Consider the following 14,256-nt stretch of genomic DNA (forward strand, 5'->3'; position numbering starts at 1 on the left):
TGGGCTTGTTACATATGGCCTTAATTATGTTGAGGTACATTCCCCCCTATACTCAATCTGTTCAGAGTTTTTAATCATAAAAGAATAGCATCTGTCCATTGCTTTTTCTGCATGTATTGAAATTATCATGTGTTTTTTAATTTTTACTCTATTAATATGATGTATCTTGCATATTCACTTGTGTATGTTGAAACGTTCTTACATCCCAGCAATAAATCCCAGTTGGTCACAGTGTATGGTCCTTTTAATGTATTGTTGAAGTTGATTTGCTAATATTTTGTTCAGAATTTTTACATCTATGTTAATCAGTTTTATTGACCGTTAGTTTTCTTTTCATACTGAGTTTTTATTTGACTTTGGTGTTTTGGAAATGCTGGCCTCATAGAACAAGTTTAGAAGTATTCGTTTCTCTTCAATTTTTTGGAAGAGTTATTACTGGTGTTAATTTTTCTTCATAAGCTTGGTAGAATTTACCAATAATGTCATCTGGTCCTTTAGTTTTCTGTGTTGGGAGTTTTTTGATTACTGATTCAATCCCTTGTTATTGGCCTGTTTAGATTTTCTATTTCTTCCTGATTCAGTCTTGGTAGGTAGCGTGTTTCTAGGAGTTACCAGTTTCTTCTAGGATATCTAATTTGTTGGCATATATTTGTTCATAGTAGTCTCTTAGGATCCTGTATTTCTGTCGTATCAGTGGTAATGTCTCCTCTTTCATTTCTGATTTTGTCTTCTCTCATTTCTGATTTTGTCTTCTCTCTTTTTCCTAGTCTAGCTGAAAGTTTGTGAATTTTATGGTTTTGAAAATCCAGCTTTTATTTCATTGATCCTTTCTATTGATTTTCTTTTATCTATTTTATTTATTTCCACTCTAGTCTTTATTGCATCCCTCCCTCTGCTAACTTTGGGATACATTTCTTCTGTTTCTAGTTCCTTGAAGTGTAGAGTTAGATTATTTAGGTGGTTTCTAATTTCTTGTCATATGCACATATGGCTGTAAACTTTCCTCTCTGACTGCTTTTGCAGCATCCCATAGGTTTCGGTAGGTTGTGTTTCCATTTTCGTTTGTTTTGAGGGTTTTTTAAAATTCAGTTTAAAAAAATATTTATTTTATTTATTTATTTTTGGCTGTGTTTGGTCTTTGTTGCTGTGCACGGGCTTTCTCTAGTTGTGATGAGCGGGGTCTACTCTTGGCTGCGGTGCGCGGGCACTACTCTTCATTGCGGTGCATTGGCTTCTCATTGCGGTGGCTTCTCTTGTTGTGGAACACAGGCTCTAGGTGCATGGGGTTTAGTAGTTGTGGCACACAGGCTCAGTAGTTGTGGCCTGCGGGCTCTAGAGCACAGGCTCAGTGGTTGTGGCACACGGGCTTAGCTGCTCCACGGCATGTGGGATCTTCCCAGACCAGGGCTCGAACCCGTGTCTGCTGAATTGGCAGGTGGATTCTTAAGCACCATGCCACCAGGGAAGTCCTTTTAATTCACTTCTGATTTCTTTTTTGACCCATTGATTTTTCGGAAGTGTACTGTTTAGTTTCCACATTTTTGTAGATTTTCCAGATAGACTCTTGTTGATTTCTAGTTCTATATCATTGTGTCCAGACAGTTGATATGATTTTGATCTCCTTAAATTTGCTAAGACGTATTTGTGTTTTATGATATGACCTATCCTGGAATATGTTCCATGAGAACAAGTTTTTGGATGAAATGTCCTGTATATGCCTGTTAAGTCCATTTGGTGTAACGTACAGGCCAGAACCTTGATTGTCAGGAAGCTGTGGTGGGGGATATGGGGGATGCTGTTCAAATGGTATAAAACTTTGGTTATGAAAGATGAGTGAATTCTCGAGCACTGAGTACAGCCTGGTGAAACAGTCAATTATGGAGTGTATTATACATAAAAAATAATTTAGATTTAATCAACAAATTATCAATAACATTCTGAAACATACCGTGCATTACAACAGAGTTCACCAGTTAAAGTATAATGTTAAAGCAAATCTTCTGTGGTGAAAAATTACTCCTTTTCCAAACTATCCTTGTACTCATATAACTTTTTTAACGCAATTTATTTTTTATATATTTTTTGAAGTATAGTTAATATACTATATTCCTCCCTCCCATCTTTCCCCTTTGGTAACCATAAGTTTGTTTTCTTTATCTGTGAGTTGGTTTCTGTTTTGTAAATAAGTTCCTGTGTATCATTTTTTTTTTAGGTTCCCCATACCAGTGGTATCATATGGTATTTGTCTTTCTCTGTCTGACTTACTTCACTTAGTATGATTATTTCTAGGTCCATCAATGTTGCTGCAAATGGCATTATTTCATCTTTTTTATGTCTGATTAGTGTTCCATTGTATATATATACCACATCTTCTCTGTCCATTCATCTGTCAGTGGACATTCAGGTTGCTTCCATGCCTTGGCTATTGTAAATAGTGCTGCAGTGAACATTGGGGTGCATGTATTTTTTATTAATTAATTAATATATTTTTAACATCTTTATTGGACTATAATTGCTTTACAATGTTGTGTTAGTTTCTGCTAACAGAAACTGTATAACAAGGTGAATCAGCTATACGTATACACATGTCCCCATATCCCCTTCCTCTTGCGTCTCCCTCCCACCCTCCATATCCCTCCCATCTAGGTGGTCACAAAGCACCAAGGTGATCTCCCTGTGCTATGCAGCTGCTTCCCACTAGCTATCTATTTTACATTTGGTAGTGTACATATATCAATGCTACCCTCTCACTTCATCTCAGCTTAGGCTTCCCCCTTCCCATGTCCTCAAGCCCATTCTCTCCGTCTGCATCTTTATTCCCGTCCTGGCCCTAGGTTCAGCCGAATTATTATTATTATTTTTAGATTCCATATATATGTGTTAGCATACAGTATTTGTTTTTCTCTTTCTAACTTACTTCACTCTGTAAGACAGACTGTAGATCCATCCACCTCACTACAAATAACTCAGTTTCATTTCTTTTTATGGCTGAGTAATAGCCCATTTTATATATGTGCCACATCTTCTTTATCCATTCATCTGTCAGTGGACACTTAGGTTGCTTCCATGTCCTGGTTATTGTAAATAGTGCTGCAGTGAACATTGTGGTACATGACTCTTTTGGAATTATGGGTTTCTCAGTGTATATGACCAGTAGTGGGATTGCTGGGTCACATGGTAGTTCTATTTTTAGTTTTTTAAGGAACCTCCATACTGTTCTCCATAGTGGCTGTACCAATTCACATTCCCACCAGCAGTGCAAAAGGGTTCCATTTTCTCCACACCCTTTCCAGCATTTATAGTTTGTAGATTTTTTGATGATGGCTATTCTGACCGGTGTGAGGTGATACCTCATTGTAGTTTTGATTTGCATTTCTGTAATGATTAGTGATTTTGAGCATCCTTTCATGTGTTGGTTGGCAATCTGTATATCTTCTTTGGAGAAATGTCTATTTAGGTCTTCTGCCCATTTTTGGATTGGGTTTTTTGTCTTTTTGATGTGGAGCTGCATGAGCTGCCTGTATATTTTGGAGATTAATCCTTTGTCAGTTGCTTCATTTGCAAATATTTTCTCCCATTCTGAGGGTTGTCTTTTCATCATGTTTATGGTTTCCTTTGCTGTGCAAAAGCATTTAAGTTTCATTAGGTCCCATTTGTTTATTTTTTGTTTTATTTCCATTTCTCTAGGAGGTGGGTCAAAAAGGATCTTGCTGTGATTTATGTCATAGAGTGTTCTGCCTATGTTTTCCTCTAAGAGTTTGATAGTGTCTGGCCTTATGTTTATGTCTTTAATCCATTTTGAGTTTATTTTTGTGTATGGTGTTGGGGAGTGTTCTAATTTCATTCTTTTACATGTAGCTGTCCATTTTCCCAGCATCACTTATTGAAGAGGCTGTCTTTTCTCCTTTGTATATCCTTGCCTCCTTTATCAAAGATAAGGTGACCATATGTGCATGTGTTTATCTCTGGACTTCCTATCCTGTTCCATTGATCTATATTTCTGTTTTTGTGCCAGTACCATACTGAATTGATTACAAAAGCTTTGTAGTATAGTCTGAAGTCAGGGAGCCTGATTCCTCCAGCTCTGTTTTTCTTCCTCAAGATTGCTTTGTCTATTCGGGGTCTTTTGTGTTTCCACACAAACTGAAATTTTTTGTTCTAGTTCTGTGGAAAACGCCATTGGTAGTTTGATAGGGATTGCACTGAATCTGTAGATTGCTTTGGGTAGTATAGTCATTTTCACAATGTTGATTCTTCTAATCCAACAACATGGTATATCTCTCCATCTGTTTTTATCATCTTTAATTTCTTTCATCAGTGTCTTATAGTTTTCTGACTACAGGTCTTTTGTCTCCTTTGGTAGGTTTATTCCTAGGTATTTTATTCTTTGTGTTGCAATGGTAAATGGGAGTGTTTCCTTAATTTCTCTTTCAGATTTTTCATCATTAGTGTATAGGAATGCAAGAGATTTCTGTGCATTAATTTTGTATCCTGCTACTTTACCAAATTCATTGATTAGCTCTAGTAGTGTTCTGGTGGCATCTTTAGGATTCTCTATGTATGGTATCATGTCATCTGAAGACAGTGACAATTTTACTTCTTCGTTTCTGATTTGGATCCCTTTTCTTCCTTTTTCGTCTCTGACTGCTGTGGCTAATGCTTCCAGAACTATATTGAATAATACTGGTGAGAGTGGACAACCTTGTCTTGTTCCCGATCTTAGAGGAAATGCTTTCAGTGTTTCACCATTGAGAATGATGTTGGCTGTGGGTTTGTCATATATGGCCTTTATTTTGTTGAGGTAAGTTCCCTCTATGCCTACTGTCTAGAAAGTATTTATCATAAATGGGTGCTGAATTTTGTCAAAAGGTTTTTCTGCATCTATTGAGATTATAATATGGTTTTTATCCTTCACTTTGTTTATATGGCATATCACATTGATTGATTTGCATATATTGAGGAATCCTTGCATTCCTGGGATAAACCTCACTTGATCATGGTGTATGATCCTTTTAATATGCTGTTGGATTCCGTTTGCTAGTATTTTGTTGAGGAATTTTGCATCTATGTTCATCAGTGATATTGGCCTGTAGTTTTCTTTTTTTGTGACATCTTTGTCTGGTTTTGGTATCAGGATGATGGTGGCCTCGTAGGAAGAGTTTGGGAGTGTTCCTCCCTCTGCTATATTTTGGAAAAGTTTGAGAAGGATAGGTGTTACCTCTTCTCTAAATGTTTCATAGAACTCGCCTGTGAAACCATCTGTTCCTGGGCCTTTGTTTTTTGGAAGATTTTAAATCACAGTTTCAATTTTAGTACTTGTGATTGGTCTGTTTATATTTTCTTTTTCTTCCTGGTTCAGTCTCAGAGGGTTGTGCTTTTCTAAGAATTTGTCCATTTGTTCCAGGTTGTCCATTATATTGGCATATAGTTGTTTGTAGTAGTCTCTCATGATCCTTTGTATTTCTGCAGTGTCAGTTGTTACTTCTTTTTCGTTTCTAATTCTGTTGATTTGAGTCTTCTCCCTTTTTTTCTTGATGAGTCTGGCCAATGGTTTATCAATTTTGTTTGCCTTCTCAAAGAACAAGCTTTTAATTTTATTGCTCTTTGCTATCGTTTCCTTCTTTTTCATTTATTTCTGATCTGATCTTTATGATTTCTTTCTTTCTGCTAACTTTGGGTTTTTCTGTTGTTGTTGTTCTTCTTCTTTTTCTAATCGCTTTAGGTGTAAGTTTAGGTTGTTTATTTGAGATTTTGCTTGTTTTTTGAGGTAGGATTGTATTGCTATAAACTTCCCTCTCAGAACTGCTTTTGCTGCATCCCATAGGTTTTGGGCTGTCGTGTTTTATTTTGTTTCTAGGTATTTTTTGATTTCTTCTTTGATTTCTTGAATGATCTATTGGATAGTTTAGCCTCCATGTGTTTGTATTTTTTATAGATGTTTTCCTGCAGTTGATATCTAGTCTTATAGCATTGTGGTTGGAAAAGATGCTTGATACAATTTCAATTTTCTTAAATTTACCAAGGCTTGATTTGTGACCCAAGATATGACCTATTCTGGAGAATGTTCCATGAGTACTTGAGAAGGAAGTGTATTCTGTTGTTTTTGGATGGAATGTCCTATAAATATCAATTAAGTCCATCTTGTTTAATGTATCATTTAAAGCTTGTGTTTTTTATTTATATTCATTTTGGTTGACCTGTCAGTTGGTGAAAGTGTGGTGTTAAAGTCCTCTACTATTATTGTGTTACTTTCGATTTCCTCTTTTATGGCTCTTAGAATTTGCCTTATGTATTGAGGGGCTCCTATGTTGGGTGCATAATTGTTTACAATTGTTATGTCTTCTGGGATTGACCCCTTAATCCTTATGTAGTGTCCTTCTTTGTCTCTTGTAATAGTTTTTATTTTAAAGTCTCTTTTGTCTTATATGAGAATTACTACTCCAGCTTTCTTTTGATTTCCATTTGCATGGAATATCTTTTTCCATGCCCTGACTTTCATTCTGTATGTGTACCTAGGTCTGAAGTGGGACTCTTGTAGACAGCATATATACTGGTCTTATTTTTGTAGCCATTCAGCCAGTCTGTGTCTTTTGGTTGGAGCTTTAATGCATTTACATTTAAGGTAATTATTGATATGTATGTTCCTACCATTTTCTTAATTGTTTTGGGTTTGTTTCTGTAGGTCTTTTCCTTCTCTTGTGTTTCCTACCTAGAGAAGTTCCTTTAGTATTTGTTGTGAAGCTGGTTTGCTGGTGCTGAATTCTCTTAGCTTTTGCTTGTCTGTAAAGGTTTTAATTTCTCCATCGAATCTGAAAGAAATCCTTGCTGGGTACAGTAATCTTGCTCGTAGGTTTTTCCCTTTCATCACTTTAAATATGTCCTGCTGCTCCATTCTGGTTTGCAGAGTTTCTGCTGAAATATCAGCTGTTAACCTTATGGGGATTCCCTTGTATGTTATTTATTGCTTTTCCCTTGCTGCTTTTAATATTTTTTTCTTTTTAGTTAATGTTTGATAGTTTGATTAATATGTGTTTTGGTGTGTTTCCCCTTGGATTTATCCTGTATGGGACTCTGAGCTTCCTGGATTTGATTGACTATTTCCTTTCCTACATTAGGGAAGTTTTCAACTATAATCTCTTCAAATATTTTCTCAGTCCCTTTCTTTTTCTTTTCTTCTTCTGGGACCCCTATAATTCAAATGTTGGTGAGTTTAATGTTGTCCCAGAGGTCTCTGAGAATGTCCTTAATTCTTTTCATTCTTTTTTCTTTGTTCTGCTCTGTGGTAGTTATTTCTACTACTTTATCTTCCAGGTCACTTATCCATTCTTCTGCCTCAGTTATTCTGCTATTGATCCCTTCTAGAGAATTTTTACTTTCACTTATTGTGTTGTTCATCATTGTTTGTTTGCTCTTTAGTTCTTCTAGGTCCTTGTTAAATGTTCCTTGTATCTTCTCCCTTCACTGTAGTTTTGATTTACATTTCTCTAATAATTAGTAATTTGAGCATCTTTTCATGTGCCTGTTGGCCATCTGTATGTCTTCTTGGGAAAAATGTCTATTTAGATCTTCTGCATTTTTTTCATTGTGTTTTTTTATACTGAGCTGCATGAACTGTTTGTATAATTTAGAGTTTAATCCATTGTGGGTTACATTGTTTGCAAAGATTTTCTCCCATTCCACAGGTTGTCTTTTCATTTTGTTTATGGTTTCCTTTGTTGTGCAAAAGATTTTCAGTTTAACTAGGTCCCATTTGTTTATTTTTGTTTGTATCTTCATTACTCTAGGAGGTGGATACAAAAAGATTTTGCTGCAATTATGTCAAAGTATCTTCTGTGTATGTTTTTCTCTAGGAGTTTTATAGTATCCACTCTTACATTTAGGTCTTTAATTAATTTTAAGGTTATTTTTGTGTATGATGTTAAAGAATGTTCTAATTTCATTCTTTTACACATAGCTGTACAGTGTTCCCAGCACCACTTATTGAAGAGGCTGTCTTTTCTTCATTGTATATGCTTGCCTCTGTTGTCATAGATTAATTGACCATAGGTGATTGGGTTTACTCCTGGGCTTTCTTTCTTGCTCCATTGATCTATATTTCTGTTTTGTGCCAGTACCCTGTTGTTTTCAGGACTGTAACTTTGTTGTATGGCCTGAAGTCAGGAAGTCTGATACCTCCAGCTCTGTTTTTCTTTCTTAAGGTTAGTGTGGCTACTAGGGGTCTTTGTGTTTTCATACAAACTTAAAATTTTTTTGTTCTAGTTCTGTGAAATATGCCATTGGTCATTTGATAGGGATTGCATTTAATCTGTGGATTGTCTTGCGTTATATGATCATTTTAACAATATTGATTCTTCCAGTCCAAGAACATAGTGTATCATTCCATCTGTTTGTGTCATTTTTAATTTCTTTAATCAGCATCTTATGGTGTTCCGAGTATGGTTCTTTTGTCTCCTCAGGTAGGTTTGTTCCTAGGTATTTATTTCTTTTGATGTGATGGTAAGTATGATTGTTTCCTTCATTATTCTTTCTGATCATTCATTGTGCTTTAAGGCTCCAGTTCCCCCCTGCACTCCCGGTCCAGCCACACACCCAGGGGCCTTGCCACCTGGCTTCCAGTCAAGACCTTGTAAAGATCCATTAAAAATCTGGACTGCAGAGGTGGTCCCTGGGGGCTCCAGCTTAAGAAGTGCTGCCCCAGGGGTTCCAGAAATTGAGAAAGGAAAAGTGAATGGAGTAGTGAGGTGGCATAGAGAAGGGTGAGTTCCCTGGGAGATTTTGAGAGAAATACCCTCCATCCAAAACCCCTGTCCCTGCAGCTGATCCAATGGTGTCATGGGATTTCAGTGCCTTTTTTGAGGTGATGGCTCTGCTTCTTTACTCCTGTGCTCAACACTGTGTCAAACGAAATCCTTGCCTCTTACTGATTTACAATGCCTTTATATGCATGTTTTTGGGTGTGTTTATTTATTTTTTAATTCAGCATTCATTCAGTCTCTCTTTTTCTTAGTTATTCTTGCTAACAGTTTGTCAATTTTGTTTATCTTTTCAAAAAGAAACTCCAATATTATTTATCCTTGTATTGTTTTTGTAGTCTCTGTTACTTTATTTTTAATTTTTATTGGAGTATAGTTGATGTACAATGTGTATTCTCTAAAGTGAATCAGTTATATGTATATCTACTCTTTTTTAGATTATTTTCCCATATAGATCACTACAGAGTATTGAGTAGAGTTCCCTGTGCTAGACAGTAGGCCCTTCTATTACTTTTATAACTGCTCTAATCCTTATTATTTATTTCATTCTGCAAATATTGGGCTTAGTTTGTTCTTTTCCTAGTTCCTTTTGTTGTAAAGTTATGTTCTTTGAGGTTTTTTTCAGAGACAAAAGGTTTTATTACCTATGGCACAGCAAGCATGAGCATAATATTGTATTGGTTCTCCTTCCCTACACCCCAGTTCCCACTGGGATGACAGAGAGGGATCCAGTTCAGTGCTATGCATGTATTCGTTTGTGTTACACTGAGGAACCCTGAGTTTCAGGACTCCACTGCTTTTAAAATGAGAGTTTAGCAGGTTCCTGTTTGTCTGAGGGAGAGACATTAGCTCATTCCTCAAGGCTGTTCGTTACAAACACACTCCCAAGAAATGGCTCAGGGGAAATTCTGTCAGGGCATGTTTTCTTTTTCTTTCTTTCTTTCTTTTTTATAATTGAAGAATAATTGACATATAATATTACATTAGTTTCATATGTACAACATAATGATTTAGGATTTAAGTATATTACAAAACGATCATGTGATGAGGCTAGTAACCATCTGTCCCCATCCACAGTTACTGCAATATCATGAACCATATTATTTATTCTGTATATTAAATTCTTGTCAATTTTTATCATATAACTGAAAATTTGTACTTCTTATACCCCTTCACCTGCCTTGTCCAAGACCCACTCACCTCCCCTTTTGCAACCACCAATTTGTTCACTGTGTCTGTAAAATTGGTTTTGTTGTATTTGTTTCATTTTTAGATTACACATATGAGTGAGATAATGTGGTATTTGTCTTTCTTTGTGTGACTGACTTCACTAAGCATAATACTCTCTAGGTCCATCCATTTTGTCAAAAATGGCAAGATTTTATCTTTTCATGGCTAATATATAACTGTATATGTACATTTGTATACACATATATACATATATGTATCTGTATATGAATATATATCTACATGTATATATGTGTATATGTGTGTATATATATGTGTGTATGTGCATTGTGTATATTCATATATGTATGTGTATACATGTATGTGTGTGGGTGTGTATATATATATATATAAAACACTTTTTTATCCATTTGTCTATCATTGAACATTTAGGTTTCTATCAAATATCGGCTATTGTAAGTTATGTTGCAATGAACACTGGGTGCATGTATCTTTATAAGTTAGTTTGTTGCTTTGTTTTGTTTTCTTTGGATAAATAACCAAAAGTGGAATTGCTAACTCATATGTAGTTTTATTTTTTTATGTTTTCAGAACCCTCTATAATGTTTTCAATAGTGGCTGCACTGATTTACATTCTTAGCAACAGTGCAGGTGAGTGCTCTTTTCTCCACATCCTCAGCAACACTAATTAATTGTTGTCATTTTGATGATAGCCATTCTAACACCTGTAAGGTGATCTCTTTTTGTGGTTTTGATTTTCATTTCCCTCCTGATGATTAGTGATGTTGAGCATGTTTACATGTGCCTTTTAGCCATCTTTTTTTTTCTTTTTTTGGCAAAATGTGTATTCAGAACCTCTACCCAATTGTTTTTATGTTTGTTTTATTTATTTTTTAAAATTATAGTTTATTTACAATATTATAACAGTTTCAGGTGATCTGGGAGTTTTTACAGATTACACTTGATTAAATGTTTTTACAAGAGAATGACAATAATTCCCTGTCCTATACAATATATCTTTGTTGCTTATCTATTTTATACATAGTAGTTTGTACCTCTTAATCCTATATGCCTAATTTGCCCCTTCCCCCTTACCTGTCCCCACTGGTAACCACTAGTTTGTTTATAGGTCTGTGAGTCTGTTTCTGTTTTGCATATACATTCATTTGTATTATTGTTAGATTCCACATATAACTGATATCACAGAGTATTTCTTTCTCTGACTTACTTCATTAAGCATAATATTCTTGAGGTCCATCCACGATGCTGCAAATGGCAGAATTTCATTCTTTTTATGGCTGTGTAATATTCCACTGTACATATATACCATATCTTCTTTGTCCATTTGTCTGTTCATGGGTATTTCAGTTGCTTTCATATCTTGGCCATTGTCAATAGTGCTGCTATGCACATTGGGGCTTACGTATCTTTTTGAATTAGTGTTTTCATTTTTTTCCTAGATAGGTACCCAGGAGTGTTATTGAGGGATCATATGGTAGTTGTATTTTTAGTTCTTTGGGAAACCTCCATCCTATTTTCCATATTGCCTGCAACAATTTACAATCCTACCCACAGTGTACAAGGGTTCACTTTTCCCCATATCCTCTCCAAAATTTGCTATTTGTAGACATTTTGATGAGAGCTGTTTTGACAGGTGTGGGGTTGATATCTCATGGTTGTTTTGAATTGAAATTCTCTAATAATTAGTGATGTGGGACACTTTTTCATCTGCCTTTTAGCAATCTGTATCTTCTTTGGAAAGATGTCTATTCATGTCTTCTGACCATTATTGATTGTGTTGTTTGTTCATTTTTTGTGTATGTGTTATTGAGTTGTATGAACCATTTATATATTTTGGATATTAACCTTTTTTCAGTCATATCATTTGTAAATATTTTCTTACACTTTGCACTTTGAATTTTTATTTTGTTGATGGTTTTCATGGCTGTACAAAAGCTCTTAAATTTTATTTAGCTTCCATTTGTTTATTTCTGCTTTTATTTCTTTTGCCTTAGAGGACAGATCCCAAAACAATATTGCTACAATTTATGTCAAAGAGTGTTCTACCTATGTTCTCTCCTAGAAGCTTTATGGTTTGGTGTATTACCTTTAAGTTCTTAGTCCATTTTGAATTTTGTGTCTGTTTGAGGAAATGTTCTAAATTCATTATTTTACATGTAGCCCTCCAGTTTTCACACCACCACTTATTGAAGAGACTGTATTTTCTCCATTGTATATTCTTACTTCCTTGGTGGTAGATTTTTTCACCATAAGTGTGTGGGTTCCTTTCTGGGCTCTCTATTCTATTCCCTTGATCTATGTGTCTATTTTTATGATTATTGTAGCTTTGTAGTCAGGGAGCATGCTATCTCCAGTTTTGGTCTTTTTTTCTCAGGATTGCTTTGGCAGTGTGGGTATTCTGAGGTTCTATATTTATTTGGGGATTATTTGTTCTGTGTGTGAACAATGTCATGGGTATTTTGATAGGGACTGCTTTAAATCTGTAGGTTGCTTTGAGTAATAGGCTTATTTTAAAAAGATTAATTCTTCCAATCCAAGAGCATGGGATATCTTTTCATTAATTTGTGTCATCTTCAATTTCCTTCATCAATGTCTTATAATTTTTAATATATAAATCTTTCACCTCTGTGGTAAATTTATTCCCAGGTATTTTATTATTTTTGGTACAATTGTAATTTTTTTCTTAATTTCTCTGATAGTAGTTTGTTATTAGAGCAGAGAAAAACTCTGTATATTAATTGTGTATACTTCAATGAAAATAAAAAAAAATTAACAAATGGGACCTAATTAAACTTAAAAGTTTTTCTACACAGCAAAGAAAACCATAAACAAGACGAAAAGACAACACTCAAAATGGGAGAAAATATTTGCAAATGAAGCAACTGACAAAGGATTAATCTCCAAAATATACAAACACATCATGTAGCTCAATATCAAAAAAGACAAACAATCCAATCAAAAAATGGGTGGAAGACCTAAATAGGCATTTATCCAAAAAAGACATACAGATGGCCAACAGGCACATGAAAAGATGCTCAACACCATTAATTATTAGGGAAATGCAAATCAAAACATAATGAGGTATCAACTCACACTGGTCAGAATGGCCATCATCATAAAATCTACAAACAATAAATGCTGGAGAGGGTGTGGAGAAAAGGGAACCCTCTTGCACTATTGATGGGAATGTAAATTGATACAGCCACTATGGAGAACAGTATGGAGCTTCCTTAAAAAACTAAGAATAGAGCTAGGTTATGATACAGCAATCCCACTACTGGTCATATACCCAGAGAAAATCATAATTCAAAAAGACACTTGCACCCCAATATTCACTGTGATAACTGTGACACTATTTACAGTAGCCAGGACATGGAAGCAACCTAAATGTTCATCAACGGAGTAATGGATAAAGAAGATGTGGTACATATATACAGTGGAATATTATTCAACTGTAAAATGAGAAGAAATTGGGTTATTTGTAGAGACGTGGATGGACCTAGAGAGAGTCATACAGAGTGAAGGAAGTCAGAAAGAGAAAAACAAATATCATATATTAACGCATATATGTGGAATCTAGAAAAATGGTATAGATGATCTAATTTGTGAAACAGAAATAGAGACACAGATGTAGAGAACAAATGTATGGAAACGAGGGGGGTAAAGGGGGGATGGGAGAAATTGGGAGATTGGGATTGACAGATATACACTATTGATACTGTGCATAAAATAGATAACCAATGAGAACCTACTGTATAGCACAGGGAACTCTACTCAGTGCTCTGTGGTGACATAAATGGGAAGGAAATCCAAAAAAGAGGGGGTATATGTATATGTATAGGTGCTTCACTTTGTTGTATAGTAGAAACTAACAGAACATTGTAAAGCAACTATACTCCAAAAAACTTAATTAATAAAAAGAAAAAAATTGTGTATACTTCAAATTTACTGAGTTTATTTATGCTAATAATTTGATGGTGAGATCTTTAGGGTTTTCTCTACATATTATCATGTCATCTGCAAACAGTGACAGTTCTACTTCCTTTACAAGTTAGATCTTATTTTTTATTTTTATTTTTGTCTTTTGGCTGTGGCTAGAACTATTCATCCTGTGTTGAATAAAAGTAGTGAGAGTAGGCATCCTTGTCTTGTTCCTGTTCTTAGAGGAGATGCTTTCAGCTTTTCACCATTAAGTATGTTATTAGGTCTACTTTTGTCCTATATCCCATTTATATTTATTTATTCATTCATTCAGGCCACACCGCACAGCATGGGGGACCCTAGTTCCCTGACC

At 35.1% G+C, this 14,256-nt stretch overlaps 1 protein-coding gene across 1 annotated transcript in view; it reads left to right on the forward strand.

Annotated features, from left to right (window-relative positions):
* Positions 1-14,256, forward strand: part of LOC309799235 (uncharacterized protein) — a gene marked incomplete at its 3' end in the record, with an annotated part of 219,183 nt that overhangs the window by 154,456 nt on the left and 50,471 nt on the right. The gene's annotated exons all lie outside the window — the stretch shown is intronic.

This window comes from Mesoplodon mirus, assembly GCF_964341445.2.
Source record: "Mesoplodon mirus genome assembly, chromosome: 3".
Lineage (NCBI taxonomy): Eukaryota > Metazoa > Chordata > Mammalia > Artiodactyla > Ziphiidae > Mesoplodon > Mesoplodon mirus.